This window comes from Thermobia domestica, chromosome 15 (assembly GCF_964235325.1).
Source record: "Thermobia domestica chromosome 15, izTheDome1.hap1.1, whole genome shotgun sequence".
Lineage (NCBI taxonomy): Eukaryota > Metazoa > Arthropoda > Insecta > Zygentoma > Lepismatidae > Thermobia > Thermobia domestica.
Genome location: NC_137468.1, coordinates 113,659,400 through 113,682,975, shown reverse-complemented (window position 1 = coordinate 113,682,975; position 23,576 = coordinate 113,659,400). Strand labels below are relative to the sequence as shown.

Sequence of the window (23,576 nt, the reverse complement as noted above, 5' to 3'; positions counted from 1 at the left end):
TGGCAGAAATTTACCATTACTTCCGGTTTCAATACCGACTACCACAGAACAAAAACGGCAAAAGATATCGAGATGCGATTTCTTGCAATCGATTCAGTGCCCTAAGACTATGTTACATCTTCTACGTTAACCTTCTATTCAAACCGGAAGTGGTTCAAATTAGTCATTTCCGCTATCAACAGTTATTACCATAGAACAAAGTAGTAATATTAGCCACAAGCGGTTTTCCGCAATTAATTTAGGGTCTCAAGGGAGCATAGAATTACAACCTCCAACACTCCACCGAAGTGGAAGAGGTTGAAATTTACTACTACTTCATGTTTCAATACTGATCTTTGTAGAGCAAAAACTGTAAGAGATATCGAGAAGGTTTTTGTTTACAATCGATTCAGCTTCCCATAAGTAGATTCTGTCTCCTTCATTAACCCTCTATTCGAAAAGGAAGGGGTTCAAATGAACGATTTCCGGTTTCAACTTTTATCGCCATAGAATAAAAGCTAGTTATTGCTTTTTCGTATAGATTCAGCGTACGATGAATAAGTTCTGTCTGTGATCATATTAATCTATTGTAAACGTTTGGGTGTTGAATTCGCATAGTTTGAAAGAATATCAGAGTTTCACTCTGTGAAACGAACTCATCTGTTTCTTTGAATAAGGGGTATCATGAATTCTAGTCCATTTGATTTTGTGAGGGACAACATCGTGTGCGAGTAGATTTTCTCGGAGTTTTTCCGTTTCTTCCCACATTCTTATTGCACAAATTTTTTCGTAGTCAATCGCTTTCAGTAGTCACCTATCTTTTTGCTGTGTAGGGTAGGGTTGGCCCGTGCCTCGACTGTGGTCTACTAGTCTACCGGCAAATTGTGAGACGTAATCCGCGCTAGTCTGTGTTACTTTGTCTGTATCAATCAATGTAATTGCTTTTTATGAAACCTTCTAGCGGGATAAAGAACAAATACATAGACTGCCAGTGATTTGTGAAATAACAAGAAAAAGCCCTCAAACCTAAAAATTTCTGTATAGGTCATAATCGTAAAGCGTAAAATGGAAGGATTTCATTTTGATATGCTTTTTAATAATTATTCGCTTTACCTATAGCTACAAGTAATTAATCGAACAGATTGTAAAACATGTGCATAGACTTAATTTATGTATACTTCGCGTATTTAAGCATGAACTTTTCCTTCCACAGTGAAATTATGGTATTCGTGGGTACATCTTCCTAACAGCAAATCATGGTACAGCCAAGCTTTCACACAAGTTATCAAGGTTAAAATTATCACACAGGTTCGCCAAAGGAGAATTAAAATGTATTGAATTAAGAGTTGTGCTCTTTTCCAGACCCATGCGTGTCCTTCATGCACTTCGACAATTGTTCATTTATGTTAGGGGAGACCGGGGACAATTGCAATGCGGGTCAATTGTAACATTGGCCATTACTTTTAGAAGTGAGTTTCGAAATATCGTTTGTACATGTCATTGGGGTCACTCATGCAAGATGTATGTGGGAATAAAAAAGGAACGTCGTTAGTAAAGGTGGAAGACTGGACAAGGAAAAATGTGATTTTGACAGAGGTAAGTAAATTTTTAACTGGCTTGTTTTTATTTTCTCTTGATAGATATGAGTTGTCTGTAAACAAATACCCTGTTCGTGTGTAATCTATGTTCTTTCCTTGACAACGTGGATATTGTGTTTGAATCTTTGACTCAATGTAATTATGAGAAATCGTTGTATTTATCACTGACCGTTGAACGAGTACAATTAATGTAACGTGGCGATCGGGGGCGATTGTAACACGTTACAATCGTCCCAGACAAAGTTGTACTGAACCATTATGAAAATAAACTAGATAAGATATGAAGAAGATAATACAGTTGATGTAATTAATAAAATAATGTACGTATTAAGTATGCTTTTAGTACAAGTACGTAGGGGGAATCCGAACTCCAAAACAATCCTTGGCGGTCTTAGTGTATATCATTATGGTTACTATAGGGAAACAAAAGACTTTCACGCCATATTTCATTATGGGGCCTCCCCTAACTTCTTTATACACCCTCACAAACGTTTGTGGTTGGTTGCGGATCATTACTTTTCGATGTTGAATCAGAATAGATTAATGTTTCAATATGCTCCTTCCTTGTGATGCCTTTAAATAGCCTATACGTTTTTAAAGACTTATTTGTGAAGTAGGCTCCCTTTATGATTCTTCAGAAATAATCAACAATATAACTTTTCACTTGTTTTACTTAATTTCTCTCGCATATTAGCGCATTCACTGTTCTCGTCGTGTGAGGGATGTGTATAGCAGAGATGGAGTGGGTCAGTGGGTCGTGGGTCAACAGCGTGTGGCCCACTGTGACCCACCGTGACCCACTGCGACCCACCACCCACCGTGTCCCACTGTGACCCACCACCCACCATACCCACCGCGACCCACCGACTCAGTATGATCTACCGACCCTCTCTGCTCGCTGATGGTAGACAGTATCTTCTGAAGACTGGTAAATTTGTCTTCGTTTTACTTTCAAGATCTTCATTTCCCCTCCTTTTCCACTTGTTTCTGTCCACTTACCTGAGGTGAGTATATCTAACTAAGTGAAAAAAGAACTTCAGGCACTTTTGGATATTTATAATTGTAATAATAGAAATAGGACTTATACTACTACTTGGATTTCGAGATCTGTGAGTTTTTAGAGGAGCTAACTGCTGGAAAAAATACATTTTTGAATGACTGTAATATATAAATTATTATATAAAAAATTGAATGTAACTATGTGTGCCTGATCATCATGGTCAAATTGCAAAGTCAAATGAAATTACTTTTGGTATATAGTTAGGTCTTAATCCAAACTGAGATGTTATATTGCTTTCATATAATACATAATATCCTAAGGAGGTAGTGAGGATCTGAATTCTTGCGAAAAAAATTAGTATCTCGCAAACCGTCACGGCCGTTAAACTTGCGGAGCTGAAATTCAGTGTATTAACTCTTTATTGAAAATAAACAGAATGTGTACTAGCATTTTTTTAAATTCTCCTTTATGTGGGGGTGGGCACTTTCTATATATGGAAAATTGGTAGTGAGTTGGTTTGTAAAAATGATCGAAAACGATCGATGTTATTTAAGAAAAAAATCAGAAACAAAAAATACAGTGCTTGGCTTCATATATCCATTGCTTTCTACTATAATAATTGCTGAAGCTTATGTTTATTATATGGAGCGCTTATAGCACAGGACAATCAACCCAAAATCTTGTGACTAAAATAGGCATAAAATTTCTACTGTAAGCTTAATTACACGAAAATTTTAAGTTTGGATTGTACGCATAATTATATGGAAAATTTTACACTTTTTTTTCCCCTTTACGTTGGTCTACTTACCTTGATTTGTAACTTTCAAATTTCATCCATTTTTCCACTGAAAAGTATTGATAATTCAACAAAGAAATAATTATACTATGATAATTTAAATTCACCGTAATTTGGCACATGGCAAACAGCAGTGTGGTAATTGAAGAGGAAGAAGGAGGGAAATTCCCATTCACCTCTGAACACTTTCCAGGAACCTCGTTCCCGTTCGCTTTCTAGACGGGGGAGGGAACTTAGTAATGGCATCAAACCTTCATGTGTAAATACAAAAATTAAATTTATAAACAAATAAGAAATCATCAGTTTATCAGGCTTTAATTGATAATGTATTCACAAGATTCCCTATCGAAGGCGTGGTAGATGAAGTTTCTGTTCTCCATGAGTCGACATTGCCAACTGACATGGTCGATATGGATAAGATGTTGTATGGTGATAGAGAGATGATATTTCTTGCTGAGTATTTCAAAACTGACCAAGAAAAATCGTTAAGTCTAACAAGCAGATTGTCGATGAGGAGTTGCAGAAATCGGGTAGAAATATTGCCAATTTCCATGACAGAGTGCGAACAGGGATTTCCCCTTATGAAGTTACAGATGACTGATATTAGAAATAGACTAAGTGCTCAAACATTGTCTAACTTGTTGTTCATCAATGTTAATGGTCCACCACTAAACAAGTTCAAAGTAGACGAGCTAGTTATTTCTTGTCTGAAGGATGGACATCATTCCGCTGCGGATGGTTTACCACGTAAAAGTTACCAACAGGAAATAAACCCGATTTCAGGTTTGTTTTAAGGTGGAAAATTACGAGTTATAGAAAATGTATACTTGTATTACTAATGGCTTATTTGTGTTATTCAACTTTGTACCTATTTTTTAGTAAGTCTCTTCTTTGCTTTAGATAAACTACTTTGAATAAATATTCATAATAATTGTAATTATGCAGATTTGTAACTTAAATTTAACGTGATGTTTTAGTGATTACACAAACTACAATTATGAGCATACTTTATGAAGATGCTCTCACAGAGGGTACCCGAGCACCTTTATACCCTATGAAAAACTTATTTTTCAAGTCTTTTGTGAGAAAAATACTGTGAACTGAGAAATCATAACCTTTTCCATGTTGTACAGAGGTATTTTCCTGCGAATAGAAGTTTCTTTTGGAATGCGTTCAGAAAGTAACACTTGCAAGAATACTCTCTTAGTACAGGTATATTTTAGGCACACACTAATTTCCCCCCACCTCGAACTGTTTCAATTTCCTCACTGACAGACACTTTACCATTTTATATCATAAAGGTCAGATCCACCGTTATTCTAACAGAGTGGTGCTTGAGCGATTGACTAGAAATTCAAACTCCGATTAGTGACAATTTCACAGTTTTGTTTTATTACAAGTGTAAACTCTTTAGTCAGTACAGAAGAGGCCGTGGATCGTGTTCAGAGTTAATGACGATGGATTTTGGTGAGTCAGAATGTCACAGTGGATGAGAGTGGTTCATGGTGGGTGGTGGGTCACGGTGGGTCAGAGTGGGTCACCGTGGGTGGTGGGTCAGAGTGGGTCATCGTGGGTGGTGGGTCAGAGTGGGTTATCGTGGGTGGTGGGTCATGGTGGGTCATGGTGGGTCGTGGGTCACGGTGGGTGGTGGGTCAGTGGGTCATGGGTCAAGTTTTCATTGACCCACGCCAACTCTGGTGTATAGGAGTCACAAATGCAGTGTAGGTGTCTATTAGTGCAATACCATTAGGACTTGAACCAGTGGCATAATAATAGGGTAGGCAGGGTAGGCATTGCCTAGGAGCACAGTGTGCTTTGGTATATTAGGGGGGTATGGGGGCGCCACTACGGATTTTGCCTAGGAACACCAAACGCCACTGTTACGTCACGGACTTGAATTTTTGTTACGTCATATTTTAATCTTGGCTTGCTTGTCCATGTTTAAGTTAGGCCGAAGAAAAGTTATTTTGAGCTAATGTGGCACGGTATCGGTAACAAGTAACTCATCAATTATGCATCATGTTGATGCATGGAAATTGTATATTTTTATATAGGTCTACTTTTTAATTTGAGGATGTGGTTAGGGATGGGCACAAGTCGATCTAAAACTCGACTCGACTCGAAACTCGAAGCGAATTCGAGTGGAGTTTCGAGTCGAATCAAAGGTAATTTTCTCAAGTCGAGTTCCGTGCCGAGTCACTGTTTTGAGGTCGAGTATCTAGTCGAGTCGAGTTTGAAAAATGGCTCGCTCGTTTAGCTCGTTTTAACTCGTTTTGAAATCATTGCCTGATTAGACTGGAAAGTGAAAGCTATGAGAAATGTAAGCAATAATGTGGAATATTTTTAGTGTTGCTCAGGAGGTGAGACACTGCTCGCATCTCGCCTCGTCTTCATTAGCAAGACGACAATGGATTTTTATAACGAGACAGCCTCAAATGTCGTGAGCACTAACACAGGTATATACTCTAGTTCTCACCACCAAGGCTGAGATCTGCACGGTGAAAGTTTTGAGCCGACGCAGAAGCCCAACCTATGTAGGGATGTTAACCGGCTTAGCTCGGTTCAACTGAGCGAAGCTCGAGCCGGCTTGGTTGAGATGAGGCACCGACTTGGCTCAGGTGAGCCATCGTCTCGAGCCGGCTCGGTTGGGGTGAGCCATCAGCTCGGTTTGTTTCGGCTCATGTTGGTTTGGGTGGGTGAGCTGTTGGTTCGGCTCGATAGGGAATGAGCTGTGAGCCGTGCCGCTCGAGCCGTTGAGAACCCTAAAAACGGACCAAGCCGTTTTGAACATGTGTGGCCGGCGCCCTCTAACTTTTAACGATTTTTGGATACTCGAGCCCAGATACTTGCTCATCCGGAACTCAAACCCAGTGAACGGTGTCCTTGCCTCCTAGTCTTCACGACTACCGAGGTCAGCAGTCAACTAGTTTTTAGTATTCAGACACAAACTACCTATCTTTCATGTTTATACACGGTGTTGTTATAATAATAATAATAATAATAATAATAATAATAATAATAATAATAATAATAATAATAATAATAATAATAATAATAATAATAATAATAATAATGTTATAGTAGTAGTAGTATCATTGATAACAATTATAGTGTCTATGTAGGATACTTGAAGAAAGTACTTGAAAGTACACACAGCATTTATCTTGTTTTGGCTCGACTCGACTCGAAACTAGAGTCAAATTCGAGTAGAGTTGGAGGAAATTTTTCGAGCCGAATTCTCGAGTCGAGCTCAAAGATGTCTGTTTCGAGTCGAGTCGAGTTTCAATGAAAACTCACTCGCACTCGCTCGTGCCCATTCCTAACTCTTAGTTTATTGTCCCCATCCATTGTTAAACCTATCAGTCATTATTATTAATATCAGTATTATTTAACCATATATATTGTTTTGCCATGTCATATAAGTTTTATGTATATTGCACTTTTCGTTAGAAACATCATGTTACAATTGACCCAAAGCTCTGTTACAATTTACCCGGACACGGGAACGTTTATAACAATACAGATGCTGTCATAAAATGCTTCGTAACTTTTTATATTAGAAGTTGTCATGGATGGAGCAACAAAGCTTCATTTAAGATATTGTATAATTTTCAGACTAACGTAAGTATAAACACGTGAGAAAAAAATGTAAAATTTGTTTCAATTGTTCCCGGTCTCCCCTACATATGGAATCCTTGCTTCGGCCTCAGTTCGCGGCACGTGAGCTTTGTGAGTACATTTTCTCATGGTTTTCCCGTTTCCTTGTACTTTTTTCATTCTATCATTTCGTTTACTATCACCATCTCCTTTAACCTCAAAGCGTAATCGTGAGGTGTTAACTAAAAAAAATCTAATTGCATAACTTTAAATTTACGAAAGAAAATTTGCGTTAACTTCAACTGTCAGTTCAGGTAAATGTAAAGCTCGATTCCACCAATAGACAACACTATGTATCCTCTATCTTTCCAATGATTTTTTTGTGTGTGGGGGGGGGGCTTCAAGTTTTTTTGTCATCACATTGTTGCATAGAAGGGAGTCACCTAAAACCACCAAATTTTGTGCGCAGATAGACTTTCACCCGTTTTCTTGACTCTTGGCTGGAAAAGTGTTGGCTAGGATCATAATATATGCACGTTTATTCTGTTTCTAACTACACCTTGAATACATGCAACCAATAGTACATATTCCTTGAGCGGGCTTACATGAAAGGAGAGGATAAGTACCCGGGGTGACGGGCGTTAGTGTCAAATCTATAGTTTTCTGTGTCGGTGAGATGAATAGTAACGTTCCCGACGCCATTCAAGTCCAAGTTAGCACCCATTGTCATGGGAGGGGATTAAAAATAAAATCACCTAAATGACCGTTATTAGTGTCGAATCTATAGTTTTCGGACTCACTAAGCTGATTGGTGACAGTTCTGATGACTTTAGGCTAAAGTTAGACCAGGGAATTGACAGGGTCAACGTTGAAAGTGTTTGTCCTCATTATTTAATAATTTTGCTCATTTTAACAGGAAAAATACATTGTCTTTGTTATTTATATGTTTCACACATATTGGCAGAAGCAACGCCAAAGGCGTACGTTCCCTTTATTTATTTATTTCACTCATTTCTTTACATTCAAGTATTTTGCATAAACCTTATTCTTCCCGTGTGGAGAACGGACATTTCAGCTATTATTCATCATAATTAAATGGAATTTATGAGATGAATATTCAAACTTACAGACTATGGCTAGTATAAGTGTTGGAAGTATTATAGAACAGTTTTGCCCGTCCGTTTGTCAGAGCAAAAACGGTAAGAGATATGCAGTTTCTTGCAATCTATTCAGCGTCCCAATGATAGGTTCCATCTTCTCCATTGACTCTCTATATAAACCGGAAGTAGTTATTCAACTGAATGAGAAGGCATTTTTTCAACTAATGCATTATACGTTTATGCAAAAATAGTTTACTATTATTTAATGAAAACTTCTCCTTGATTAGAATGTTAATTCCCCTTCTTGACGATAAGCAATAAGATTTTAAAATACAAGTTTAAAAAATCCGTTTCTTTAAAGAGATAATCTTTTAAAAATATATCAAAACAAATTTGCAGATTTTCTTAATACATTATGCTATAATAATGATAGTTCCTGTGATATTATAACTTTTCTAAGTGAACCATAATATGAATTTGTACAGTCAGCGACAAAAGTTCTTACCGTTTAGTAAAGTTTATTTTGGGAATAATGGTGGTATGGCTGAGACGTACAGAAAATTCAAAACTGTACTCAAATTGTCCTTCCATTCGGAAGTTATTTACGACACTAATTTCATTAAGCGGAAAGAACTTTTGTCTATGACTACTCTACAAAATCTATGTTAATTGCCAGGTAACGTTCATGAAAGCCGTGCAAGCACAACTTCACCTAAGTAAACAAACTAATGCACTGAAATAAATAATACCTACACTAATGATTTAAGAGTATCAATCAGCTTCCCTAAGTGGAAACCCACGCTACGCCTCTGGTACTTCCTCTTTTACGTTTCTGCAGTACTTACAGTAGAAGTCTTGGCTTGGTCCCTATTAGTGCTTAAGCAATTAATCAAATTATTAAATGTTGTCAAAACCAAACAAACTAGGTTGTTCAGAAATTCATTTTTTTTTTTGTACTGCATTGAAATTACACAGAAGAAAAGTATGTAAAGTACGTAAAAACGTAGCATACATGCATAAATCTTGTAGTTTTTGGACTTAACGTACTACTATAAGTAATACCCTACAATAAAGATATAACTGAAAACGTATGTTTTATAATACTTTCCGTATAAGTGTTCCATCTATACGTACTTTCTGTATGAAACAAAGAAATGTATATAGGCGATCAGGATCTCACATACCAGTGGCGTATTTAGAGGGGGCTTCCGGGCTTCAGCCCCCCCCCCCGAAATCTTACTTACTATAGTAAAGTATATGAAATATCTTACAGAATTTTCACAGTTTCAGGCAAATCCCCCCCCCCAGAAAGTTAGCAAAGTCCCTCCCGAAACAAAATCGTAAATATGCCACTGTCACATACATATGGATGTATATAACATATACTGACGTATGTAATATACAGAAGATTATTAGATGTCAGACATTCTGCAGCGGTATAACATCTAAGCGAGAAAAAGGCAGTACGTATGTAGCATATGAATAACGTTTGCTCCGTACAGATTTCCTTAGTAAACTAATGGATTCCGTATATTTATAGAATATACCGCTGTCCGGATAACGTATTTTTTCTCAGTGTATTGAATATTTACAGCGGTAACATCTTTGTCAACGACTGACAAGAATGTATAGAATGTATATGTCTATCATTTTAAAATTTTTGCCTTAATTAATTGTTTCAAATTATGAAGTACCCGACTTTTCATTAAAGTGATATCAGAACTTCTTCTAGGATTCCTAAGGCGTTGGCTTCCGAGTGCAGCAATAGGTTTGACCTGGCAACATACACAATTTGCAATTATGTTTTCGGGTTTAAATCTACTATAGTAAGCGCGGTAGCCATGATGGACATTACAGATAAGTTTTTGCTATTAACTGCACATAAAGAAAAATCCGCTATTTTTTCAGGTAGTTTGCCTTGCTGGAACACTCTTCTACATAAATAGAGAAAATAGGGGAAAAAATACAATAATAAGCTTTTTTTTGGGGGGGGGCATGAGTGGGTATCTGTGAGGATGAAAAGGGTTTAAAAAGCAATGGATGATTAACTTGGGGATTCGAAGCTTGAAAAAGAATCTGTAGAACAAACACCTACAAAAGGAAGGGGCAGTCATAAAAAATAAAGGTATTTTTGTGACTTTAATTCCCTTTCTTGCTAATAACGTAACCAAAGGTAGAGAGGGAGTTGACGGCTCAAGCTGAGAATAAATGGTGGAAGAACGGCGTGCAAGTGAAGCGCGACGTATGCTTGTTTTTCCTTCTTTTACGGAGATAGCTTCAAAATGCAACTGATCATGGGGAGGAAGAGTAGAGAAAGAAAATGGAAAAATGTTAGTAAAGGGGAAGAAGAAGAGAATATAAAGTAGAGGGAAAAGCAAGGCAAAAACACACCTATGAATCACACAACTGATGCAAGAGGCGGTGATGTGAATCAGAAACGATTGCTGGATGTTGGTTTTGAGATGGGCGGACACGTCCAGCTGAGGAACAAAAATGTCACTTTTTTCGGGAGAAACAGAAAAAGAGGCAGTCCTCCGTAAGTGGTAGAAAAAAAAAGAGATGTACAAAAAGAAGTGGCGGATGGTCGAATGTTACTTTAAGTCCATAACTTCATGTCCCAACAAACGAACGACTTAGCTCCAGGCCATTGACTCCTATCTCTTCCCCGCTTGGCTAGTCGCTATATTTTTCTCTAACTACAAGTGCTCCTTATCCAGCTACCGGTTAATTATCTGGGAGGGTCGGGTTGAATTAGGTGGACAGGGATATTTGCGGATCTTTTTCCTTAACAAAAAAGGTAAAAATAGTAACTTTAAAAAAAAGAGAGAGAAGTCATCCGCGCTCGGGTGACCATTTAGTTCCATATCACCGCTACAAGTCCAAGAGCGCATTTCACTAGTCTATTAGGCTTGCCGACAAAGTGGCTCTACAAGTTATATAGCTGTGCTTCCAAAACTTGAAAATGATATATACAGTGACAATAAAAGTTTGGAAAAGTGCCTCCAACTTCTGCTTCTTCTCTTCTCTATTTTCTTCTTCTTCTTTCCCTTATTTTATTTCTCTTTTTTTTTGTTTTTTGTTTTTGTGAGTAAAGGGACCTCATGAAACAAGATCTGTTTCTTTCTTTTCTTTCGTCTTACTTCTCACCACTTACAGGTCGGGCCATACGTGTCTTAATTAGATGGGTACGCTTTGGAATTTCTGCTGCTAAAATACACACAGAGAGTAAGTCAAGCTCCAAGTTTTCGAACAACAGAACAACGGTATTCTGCTAGTTTTCAAATGGAATGAACTTGAAAATCAAAGTCAGTAAAACAATTGGCATTTATAAGCTACTTCATTCGTTTCAAATGAAGTACAAAAGATTATGACTTTAATCTTTCGTTAAGCCATTCGTTTCTAGATTGTTCGTCGCTGTTCTTAAAACTGATGCCAAAGATGGCTGTTTTGCAATCGATGCTCAGTCCGGCTTGAGCGAGATCGGATCACTATCCTCAATGGAATCGAGCTCACTAATTTTCATTATGCTCACGCTACTTCAGATTCGCATTCGATTGATATCCTCAATGAGATTCGCCCTAGCTCGATCTCGCATTCAGTAGAGACTCAGGCTTGTTCTTCTCAATGAGGCTCATATTTGCTTGTGCTCGCTGTCGCTCAGATTCAGGCACTGGTTCACTATCCATTTACTTATATGACACGTGCTTGAAACTTTGAAATTATCAGCCACAAGAGAATGACGAGGCCATCAATAAAATTCTCACAACCCATTAGGGCCACCGTTGATAGTAAATATCTCCATCATTTATATATCTACCTTGTGCAACAATACTATCATAATACAACAATACTATAGTAGTTCACTTCATCCTCCAAGATAACTAATCACAACTCAAGGTACCTGGTACTTACCTGATTCCTTTAACACATTAATTCTACATTCTACATTCTACCACCTTCTTTTTTAACTCTCTAATATAACTGGAAATGGCAGAAACTAACTAGTTCCACTTTTAGCATTGATCGTCATACGATGAAAAAGATCATAGATAGCAGAAACAGTTTCCTGCAATCAATTAAACCTCCCAAGAATATTTTCCATCTCTACTCTAATCTCTCTACTAAAATAGAAAGTGGTAGAAATCTAATACCACTTTCGGTTTCAATATTAATTTCTTGTAAATTCTTGTCATTGTAAATTCTTTCATTGTAAATTTTTATTTGTCTTCTTTCAAAATTTTACGCTGACATAGATCGAAGGATGGTCCCACATGAGACAGGTTAAGATGACATACGGGGGATAACATTTTCGGTAGATGGGAATAATGCGAACTAGTTCCGTTGTTTGTAAAGTAGTCAAACGTAGTATGACAGTATTGTTAGGTACTGCTTTCCCGTGCAATTTGTATGTGCCTAAGTGTTTTAATAAACCAAAAAAGATAAGTTGAACCTAATTAAATTTGTGTGAGAGTAGTCGTGTATACAAGTATTCTTTAGATCTTTTTACATTGTAAAGTTAAGTTGAATGTGTGTGAAATTATTTAACATGGGATCACACATTAAACTACCCGGATGGCTGTTAACTTAGTTGTCCTATATGAAAAAGAAATTTAAATAATATTTAAAAATGTATTATTAATACGACTAGTATAGGATTTTTCTCCTCTACAGAATTTCAATATTTAAAGTATACTAACTATTCCAGTAGGATTATAGAACTGAATTACTTTGTGTTGCAATTTTTCTGGTGGTTTCATTTTCCTTTTCATATCGCAACAATCACTACATAACAAAACAAGAGAAGAAATTGACTTTATCTTCTGACTTTTACTGATCTTATATTCTGGCAACATCGTAAAGTAGTGTAGAGAACCAATAGTATTACCCTTCCCAGTACTTCTTCAGCCAATAACACCATATGAACACAACAGCAGCGACTCTACAAAACAAATGCAGTTACTTATCAGATACTTGGCACAAGCAACACAATTCTTCGGTTGATTTTACCACTCCAAGATTTCCTAGGTGCCCGTTTTATAGAGTTTGGGCGAGCCCTGAGCCGGTCTGAAACGCAGATGGAAAATCTGACCCCTCTGGAGATTCAACCTATTAATCCAGTTAGTAGTAGATCCCTTACGTACTATATCAGTCTTTCTAATAGTACAATGCTACTACCTAAATTTTATATGAAGTGGAGTTTATGACTTACTTGTGACTTATATATTCCTCTGGATTACATGAAACCTGCCATAAAAGAGAAAAAGAAAAAAGAAAATTAGGTATGCTAGCAGTTGAAGAATTCTTAGACTAGTAGAGCAGGAAAATAACTAATATATATGTAAATCATGATATTCTTGATTAATAATGTAAATACACAATCAAAAAGCACTTATTTTTAGTAACTATAGAAAGTTTTTTTCTTATAGTGATCATACAACTACATTAGAATAATAAGGTAAATGAAAGGGAGAAGGTAATTTGTATTAAATAATAATAATAATAATAATAATAATAATAATTATTATTATTATTATTATTATTACTATTATTATTATTATTATTATTATTATTAACAATAGTGATTTCAGATTTGTCGCGGAGCAACCTTGAATAAACAGGAAATGAAGGGAGTACAGCTACAATTCAGGTTGAGCATGACTGTAGAAATACTCCGGGGAAATCATCACTGATCCTAAGTATTCGGCCATAACTTGCAGCAAACATTTTTTGGATCAGTAATTAGTAGTAGTATGAATTTTTGCAGTTTCTGTGAGGGGTGGAGATAGTTCGATTCCATTCACAGCTATTAGAATTTTAGCTTAAGCTACCGTATACCCAGAGGCCGAAATGAAACTTTCCCATGAAAGATATTTGTTCATCTCATATTGATATAGATTCCGTCTTCACCCGTTCGTACTTACAGTTTAAATATTGGATTCAACGGGCAAAAGTGTTAGGAGCCAGCGAAAACGGTTTTGGAAATAGATTCGACCTTCCAGGAGTAGATTTTCTGTCATCTCTTATTCTTCTATTGAAACAGGAAGTGATATATTTAGTCACTTCCCATTTGAGAATTGGATTTCCATCGTGTAGTTGATTTACCGTCCGAAGAGTAGACTCTATTCTCATCCTGTATCATTTACACCCTCCATTCCGAAAGAAACCGAACTTTTGAAAACAAATAGTACCACTAGTGCCATCTGTTGTAATATTTTACCGGTAGATGGCGTAGTCCCTCATTGACAACTGGTATAAATGTCATGACATTTGGATGCACGGCAACAAAGTTATTGCGTTTCAACTGTCAGTGTGTTGTGTACATCGGTCGGAAAATGAGTTTCAAACAACGAGCTGCAATTGAGTTTTGTGTTAAACTGGGTAAAACTTTTAGTGAAACGCACCAAATGCTACAAAATGCATATGGTGATGAGTGTCTATCCCGTACGCAAGTTTACGAGTGGTTCAGGCGATTCAAATCGGGTAGAGAGACGCTGGATGATGACGAAAGATCAGGCCGTCCCAGAACCGGATTATCGGAAGAAAACATCGAAAAAGTGCGTGAATTTATCAAACATAACAAAAAAAAACGTCAGTGAAAGTTATTGAAATGGAATTAGGCATTCCTCAAACAACCGCATACCGCATTTTGACCGAAGTTTTGGGCCTTAAGAAGGTTAATTCGCGGTTTGTACCACACAAACTCACCGAAGACCAAAAAGTTGATCGAATTGCGCATTGCAAAGACATCGTTAAATGTGCTCGGCAGGATCGAAACTTCTTGAAATCGATTGTAACTGGTGACGAGACGTGGTGTTTTGAATATGAGCCCGAAACAAAGCGGCAAAGTGCTGAATGGAGAGCGCCTAATGAAGGAACACCCAAAAAAAGTCGCTTGGTGAAGTCAAAAGTTAAGGTGATGCTCATTTGTTTTTACGATTCAAAAGGAATTATCCACAAAGAATTTGTTTAGCCCGGCCAGACAGTCACTGGAGAGTTTTACTTGGGCGTCATGAAGCGTTTGCTGGCAAGAATTCGTCGTATTCGGCCCGAATATCGCGAAATCGGCAGTTGGACTCTTTTGGACGATAATGCACCATCACATCGTTCGCGACTTGTAACTGAATTTTTGGTCAAAAATCACATTATTCGGTTGCATCATCCGCCCTATTCACCAGATCTCGCTCCGTGCGATTTCTATCTGTTCCCGAAACTGCATTTGGCGATGAAAGGAAAGTGGCACGCATCGATTGATGCCATTGAGAAGGCGACGAACGCCGTCCTAAAGACCATTCCAATAAAGGACATGGAAAAGTCGTTTGACAACTTGTTGGAGCGTGCAAATATGTGTATCGATGCAGAAGGGGAATACATTGATTAATAAAAATGATTTGTTCCAAAATGTACATTGCTTTTTTGTTTTTTTTAACGTTCGGTTTCTTTTGGAATGGAGGGTGTATAGTGTCAGCGTTTGCTTCCCATAGCGTAAACTTGGTAAAAAGTAATGAAAACCTTGTTTATAATATGAATTCAGAGTCCTAAGAATAGATTGTCTTCATTTTTACCGATATATTGAAACCAGAAGTGATGAAAATCTCCAACTAATGTTGCCTAGGAGACAAGAGTTGAGACTGTCTCGTTGGCGTGGGTCAATGAAAACTTGACCCATGACCCACTGTCCCACCACCCACCGTGATCCACCAAAACCCATCGTCATCAACTCTGACCTACGATCAACGCCCTCCTGTCCATTGACTAAAGTTTACACTTGTAATAAAACAAGGTATGAAATTATCACAATCGAACTTTGATTTTCTACGGTCAAACTCTCAAGCACCACTTTGTTACAATACCGGTGGATATGACCTTTACGATATAAAATGATAAAGTGTTTGTCATGGGCCATATTACGATGAATTTCATGAATTTCATCAATTATATGTAATTATTTCCTTGTTTAATTGAAGACACTTTTCATTGGAAAATAGGATGAAATTTGAAAGTCTCAAATCAAAGTAAAGTAGGTCAATGTAAAGAGAAAAAAAGTATAAAGTTCGACTGTGCCTCAAGAGCCAAGTAATAAGTCCTATTTCTATTGTTACAATTGTAAATATCAATATCCAAAAGTGCGTGTAGTTCTTTTTCTATTCAGATATGCCCACCTCAGGTAAATAAAAAGAAACAACTGGAAAAAGAAAAATGGAGCCTTGAAAGTAAAACGTTGACAAATTCACAAGTGTTCAGAAGATGCTGTCTACAATGCACTGAGCAGAGTGAGTCGGTGGGTCAGAATGGATCACGGTGGGTCGTTGGTCCCACGCCCTGTTGGCCCATACCCACTGACCCACTCCATCTCTGTAAGAGATGTTTTTATTTTGGAAAGTACGTGTGTCGGTTGGAAGACCTCTGTTTCATCGTGTATCTCAAACAAAAATGGTCTTGTTTCATGGTCAACCTTATCTCTAGTTTGTAGCTTGGGCATTGGATCTTCATAAAGCAGGAACGGTACGTGACAGTGAAATTTCTTTTTAAATTAGCATCACAAGAGCAGGCTCAACCTCAGCTTTTGTTACAATATGGTAACTGGAAACGATAAATCTATCATTCTGCATACAACATTGGATCTCTTTAGTTTGGATGTGTTCTGTGGTTAAACACTGTGGAAGGATATTCATTTGCAATCTACTCTAGTATTATCAAATGCTCTTTACATGCTCTATTAATGTTCAAGATTACTAACATGGATATGAAGTATGAATTACGTGTGCAGATTTTCTGACGACTGTACCGTCTTTACCAAACGAGCTATTATTTTATAAACACATGGTATATACTTTGAATGTGTCTGAAATTACTTGAGCATATCAACAACTTTATGATTAACCTTTCCAACTTCCTCCTGAGAGACAGGCATTGCTACATGGTGAGTTAAGACTAAAGCAAAAACTGCCTCAAATAATAATAACAGGGTAGCTGGCAAGAGGAAGTCATAAGAGGAAGCTTTCCTCACCTATTTTAGTACTGTTACTCCCACACGTGTGTGCATCTTCTCATTATTTTTTTTTCTCTAGTTCAAAACTTTTCATTCTTTCCAACTAATTTCCGTGCTTCCTGTACGCTTTACTGTCGTCTATATTCTTTTGTTATTCACATCAGTGTTGAAGTCATGATCTTTTACTTGTATATTATATTGTTAATGCCTATTCGTCACGTCAGCAAATGCCCCATGTAAATCACTGTTCATTATTAACATGTAATTATTTTGAAATGGTAATTTAACACAAATATACATAGTACGCGTGACATCACACAACTTTTTAAAATTGTTTATTCCAAGTAAATCTAGGCACAGAATAATGACATATATTTTGTCTTCAAATACAAAAATATTCCTCGAAATTGAAAATTCCTATTATTTTTCACAGAATCAATGAGAATAATGATATTATTGTAAAAAAAAATCATCCTTTCTGCATAAATTATATATTTATTTATTGTTTAGCAAAACTTCATTAAAGGTACACATTGCATTTCCAACATCCGTCTCGTCATTCAGTCTCTTCGAGGACCACGGTGGCTCAGAGGTAAGCGCTTACCTCTGGTGCGTTAGGTTCCTGGTTCAACCCCCGGCCAAGTAAGTTTGGGGTGGACACCATTGTGTCTATGGGTTTTCTCGGAGTACACCCGCTTCCTCCCACAATCTCATTCCACCAATTCTTCCATTATCATTCACTTGCCTTAATCATCCGTCTCTCTTAGCCTAACAGGTATGCACGTAGGACGTTAAACTGAAATATTCCATTTAGTTTATAACCTGTTAATAAGAAGTTTGTTCGTTTTATTTTTGTTATTAATATTATAATATAATCTCTTCTGTTTTTCGAAAGTCTAAGCTCAAACCCAAACTTCGAAGGAAGAACCAAATGCCTGCATATCATAATATTTCATATATGTATTATGCATATTTCAAGGTCTACCATCATGCAAAGCTTGGTCAAATCTGATGAGTTTCGTCGATCGCGTACGATACTGTCCTTGTAATTAATTTTTTAAAGAAGAAACATACAGGTGAAGGTCGAAAAATAAGTCTTTTCCCTAATTTGATGACATTAGTTACACCCCACTCATTTGAGTATTTCTCTTTTTTATTCAAATCTAATTGAACTCAAAGAGGAAAAGTGGTAAATATTTTTCAGTTTCTCTCACCAATAATGTTTATCAATACTGCGAGTTCTTTTTTTCTGCCTTAAAAATCTAATGATAAATCTTATTGAAAATGCAACGAAATATCGTTTATTTAACTACTGAACGTATCCTACAAAGTGAAAGATCTTAGAAATGTTGAGTGTCATAATTGTATCAAATCATATTATCAGTTACCATGGGCGCTCGAAGAGGAGGCAGGGCCCAGGGCCGTAGGCAGCCCAAATTGGGGGGGGGGCGGTAGAAGTTAGGGGTGCCCGATCCAACCATATTATAATTCGTAATCACATTATAGTTCATTTACAAGCCTACCGTGAAAATTGTAGGGGGGCCCGAACCCCTAGACCCTGAGAATACGGGTCTGCCAGGGCCCCCTTGCTCACGAAAGTGTATTACATTTTTTTTTAAGATTCTCTTAATATAAATAAAAAAAATGCCAAACGCAATATAGCAACCAAGGAGATGATCCCTCCTAGAAAATTTTCTTTGGGTGCCCATGTCAGTTACAACTAGGCAACACTAGTACTTCAGTAAATCTGACCTAGGTAATTCTTCAGTTGCGGTGGGGGACTTTGATGGGTATCGAATTAGGTTTCCAATATGTCATAGCGTTTTACGCGTTAACTCAACGTCATAAGGCAATTATAGAACTACTTGAGTGAAATAGTAGCGAATTCCTAGAAAGTAAGAAAAACAAGCATTGGGAAACAAATTACTGACAAGTAAACCTTACGTTTGGGTGAATCGAGTTGCTGACTGAGACACATATGAGAAAGTAGTACTAAATGTGGTCAGTATTTCAGTGAAGTTTTAGGTGCGAAGCTCCAGGGGTTTAGGAGATACAGCTACCAGAACATCACATGGAAGTACAGAATAGTCTTCATACAGTTGGAGGTAAAAGCTCTGTAAGACCTCTTGTAACGACAAAAGGTGAATAACAAATATATGGGTACATATTAGGATTAGGGGGAAGTCATATAGTAAGGGTATACCTGACGGCGGCCATCTTGAAATCCGCCATTTTGAATTAAGGTTAAGTTTTTAAAATAGGAATAGGGTCATGTGATACATGATTTAAGGCGCAAATTTAATCAGCAGAACAATGGTGGCGTTAATTTTGATTTACGCGCAATTGGTAAAAAGTTACAGGGAAATTAAATATTATTGCAGTATATGTATTAGTCCTTTACCCCACCTTGTAAATTTTGTGTTAATGATAATAATTAAATAAAAAGCAGGTGGATAAATATTAGGTCTATGGTAAAAGTTGCCTTGATGGCGGCCATGTTCAAATCCGCCATTTTGAATCAGATAAAAGTTTTAAACAAAACGCATAACAGTGACACCTTATTAATAGCAAATTTTACCATAGCTCCAACGGTATAACCATTTTTGCTTTATCATTAACCAGCATTTGTTATCGCATAAACAAGTTGCTAATTTAAGGAAAAACGACCAAAGTGGAATTGAGTCATAATTGAACTTGGGTCTTTCTTCCAGAAAGTCCTCAATTAGTACAATCAGTATGTAGTTCAGAAAAGAGTGCATGACTTGCACAAATGCTCTGCTCACAGTAAGCACACCTGACAAAGGCAATCGAGTTACACTTGACACATTTGTCGTTAACAATTTCGTCAAAGCAGTAGTCGTAAGGAGCGATCCATTTAATTTTGTGCTGGTTAATGATAAAGCAAAAATGGTTATACCGTTGGAGTTATGGTAAAAAATTTGCTATTAATAAGGTGTCACTGTTATGCGTTTTGTTTAAAACTTTTGTCTGATTCAAAATGGCGGATTTGAATATGGTCGCCATCAAGGCAACTCTTACCATACACCTAATATTTATTCACCTGCTTTTTATTTAATTATTATCATTAACACAAAATTTACAAAGTGGGGTAAAGGACTAATACATATGCTGCAATAATATTTAATTTCCCTGTGACTTTTTACCAATTGCGCGTAGATCAAAATTAACGTCACCATTGTTCTTCTGATTGAATTTGCGCCTTAAATCATGTATCACATGACCCTATTCCTATTTTAAAAACTTAACCTTAATTCAAAATGGCGGATTTCAAGATGGCCGCCGTCAGGTATATCCTTACTATATGACTTCTCCCTAGTCCTAATATGTACTCATATATTTGTTATTCACCTTTTGTCGTTACAAGAGGTCTTACAGAGCTTTTACCTCCAACTGTATGAAGACTATTCTGTACTTCCATGTGATGGTCTGGTAGCTGTATCTCCTAAACCCCTGGAGCTTCGCACCTAAAACTTCACTGAAATACTGACCACATTTAGTACTAGTTTCTCATATGTGTCTCAGTCAGCAACTCGATTCACCCAAACGTAAGGTTTACTTGTGAGTATACATCATCAGAGTTTTTTGGCGGACTCGCCGTTTTCGATCTGATTGGCCAAACTTCTTTGTTTATTACATCGCTTTAGGACAGTGATATTCAACCATTCCTCTCATGTACCTTTAACAATACTATTCAAACGTATATTCTCAGATATAATCTATCTTTAATTTAAATTATAGGTAGGTATATAAAAATAAATTATAGAATTTATTACCGTATTTAGTTGACTATAAGACAACCCTGGATATAAAACGACACACCTATTTTGAAGAGGCTTCTTGAGAATTTTCTTATTTTTAACAAATTGTTAATAATTAAAATTACGAATTATTTATTGATGTAAAATATTTTAAGATTCACCAAAGAAAGTTAACAAGACCTGTTGTAAACTTATGTCAATCATTGGTTGTCTAAATCAATGGTTCTCAACCTTTTTGTCTGACGACACACTTTACTGAACATCCAGAACATAGCGACACACTTGTTTGATAATTTTACTATAAATAATAATAATAATAATAATAATAATAATAATAATAATAATAATAATAATAATAATAATAATAATAATATCTATTATAATAGTGAAACCTATTAGTGTTTATAATGACTCTATATAGGATTGAGTATTATTTCTACCGCTGAAGATGTTGACTGTTACAGTCTGTCTCGATTTTAACCAAATATTATTAAATTATTCATGATTTTCAAATTCTAAAATTTCACGACGCACTTTAGGGGACTGCGTGATACACCAGTGTGTCGCGACACGATGAATTATGGCCTGAACCAATGGTCTGAATTATGGCAATAAAACAACAAATACCGGTAAAATATACTACCATAAATAAAAATACGGTAGTTTAGGGTTCGTACATCTTTAAGGTAACAATGACTGGATATTCAACTATTAGCAAAACGGTAATGATTACAATAATGGGGGCATATTTTAACGTTCGGTATAAGCTATAACATAATGTAAAAACGTTGACTTAAACCACCAAAGTTTAATCTGCAAGTATGAGACGACTTCATGTTTTCCGAATGATCAATTTGAAAAATAAAAACTCGCGTTGTTGTCATATAAATACAGTGGTTATTAATTAAATAACCCAGTTTTGCTACAAGCAGGAGGATCATGCTATAAATTGAACAAAAATTCGTTACAGAATAGAATTAGGTTATTTTAAATTTTACGTAACCGTAAGAAGTCATCGCAGGCCCTTGAGAGTACGTACCCAAGGTTTAATATTACTTCTTTAGGGGAGATCTAGGATTGCGTTTGTACTGCTACTCTTTAAAAAGTGTAGACTGCAGATACGTTGCACCACGCAGGAAAGCCACACCAGGAGGAGAAACATTGTAACATATCAGGAATATTTGTGGTTGCAGTTATATTAAAGATGGAAAATAAAATAGTTAAAGCAACTTACGATACAAATAGATCACTCTATTAGCCACATTAGGTTCAGGTCGATAACAGTTTCTGATTCTACATACGATTAAATACAGGTAAGACGCTAAAGATATATTTAAGGGATGCGTGACGTACAACTCATATTTACATTCGTCATCAGCCATCAAGTGCCTAAGGAGAATCATCATTTTACGTATACAATACACTTAATTATCATAGCTTGTTTCATATTTTTATTCATTGGTCCACTTCATCAAATATTTATATATATTATAATTAATCATCATCATCGCAGGATATGTCATAAATGATCTCCTCTAACAACATGAAGCCCATCAAACATGAAATTACATTAATGGATCAAGTCAACGCATTATACAGAAGAATTAGCACCTGAGAATCGATATTATAACTGTGACTGCTACCGCTATAGGTTTGATCTAATACAAAATTAAACAGCAATTCCTGATATGATATACACCAAATGTAAAATTAAGAGAAAGGAATATACTCCATTCACGGAATCCTTATGGATTCCGGACGTTTAGATTTAGCTGGACATTATTTATATTACTACAGTACGTCCAGAAACAAAATACATATATCAAAACCCATTTTACACATATCAAAACTCTATATGCCAAAACTATTCTTTCTAACATACAAAGATCAAACTTCAATTGTCATGTAAAGAAAAAGAATAAAAATAGGCATTAATTTCAATATCAATTTTGCCAACATTACGATGGTGCAGATAAATTTCATGTCATCCTTTACTTTAGAGATTAGATTGATATCGTTGATCAAATTCAACATTAACAATAATTCCAAACATTTAAAGTTCGTTAATATGAGTAATAAGGGCGCACATAGATAAAATCACATAAAATGCTGTAATGGATCAAACAGGTCCATTACAGTTTGCCCCGTCTTCAAATAAAAAAAAATATATATAATATTTTTTTAAAGCAATAAAATTGAACGAACTACCTATAGATCGATTCAACAATTCAACACAAATAATGTATTTGCAACGTTCTTCAGTACTATGTAAACTCATTTAACCCCGATTCTCAACTATTCAACACTAATGTACCCTTTTTCCTACATACCCGTCGCATAGATATCATTAACAAAGAACAAACAAACTGAATTATATTATCACAACACATTGAACACATGATTAGCAAAATGGATAGCAAGTTGAACACATTATTCAACTGCTCTCTTAGCTACCAAGTTGATCACCTCTATTCAAAAAAAATAACATCACAAAATTTCTTCCGAAATTTCCAGTTCATCAGTTCTTTCATGTCAGTCCAGTTTTTCATCCATCTGAATTCACGTGCTTCTTTCTTTCTCTCTCTTTTATATACATCTTGACGCACGTAACGAACTTTCTTGCAGGTATTCACCCAACGTACTTTCTTCTTTATTTTCTCTTTCATTCTACCTCGTTTACACCACAAAATTATCCTCTTTTTTCTTCTTCTCTTAGGATTCATAATCATCATTATCAC

At 36.3% G+C, this 23,576-nt stretch overlaps 1 long non-coding RNA gene across 1 annotated transcript in view; it reads right to left on the bottom strand.

Moving 5' to 3' along the window:
- Positions 1-23,576, bottom strand: part of LOC145671893 (uncharacterized) — a 319,786-nt gene that overhangs the window by 224,578 nt on the left and 71,632 nt on the right. The window contains exon 2 of the long non-coding RNA XR_014128559.1: positions 13,280-13,314. This is a non-coding gene — a long non-coding RNA (uncharacterized LOC145671893). The remainder of the gene's footprint in view (positions 1-13,279; positions 13,315-23,576) is intronic.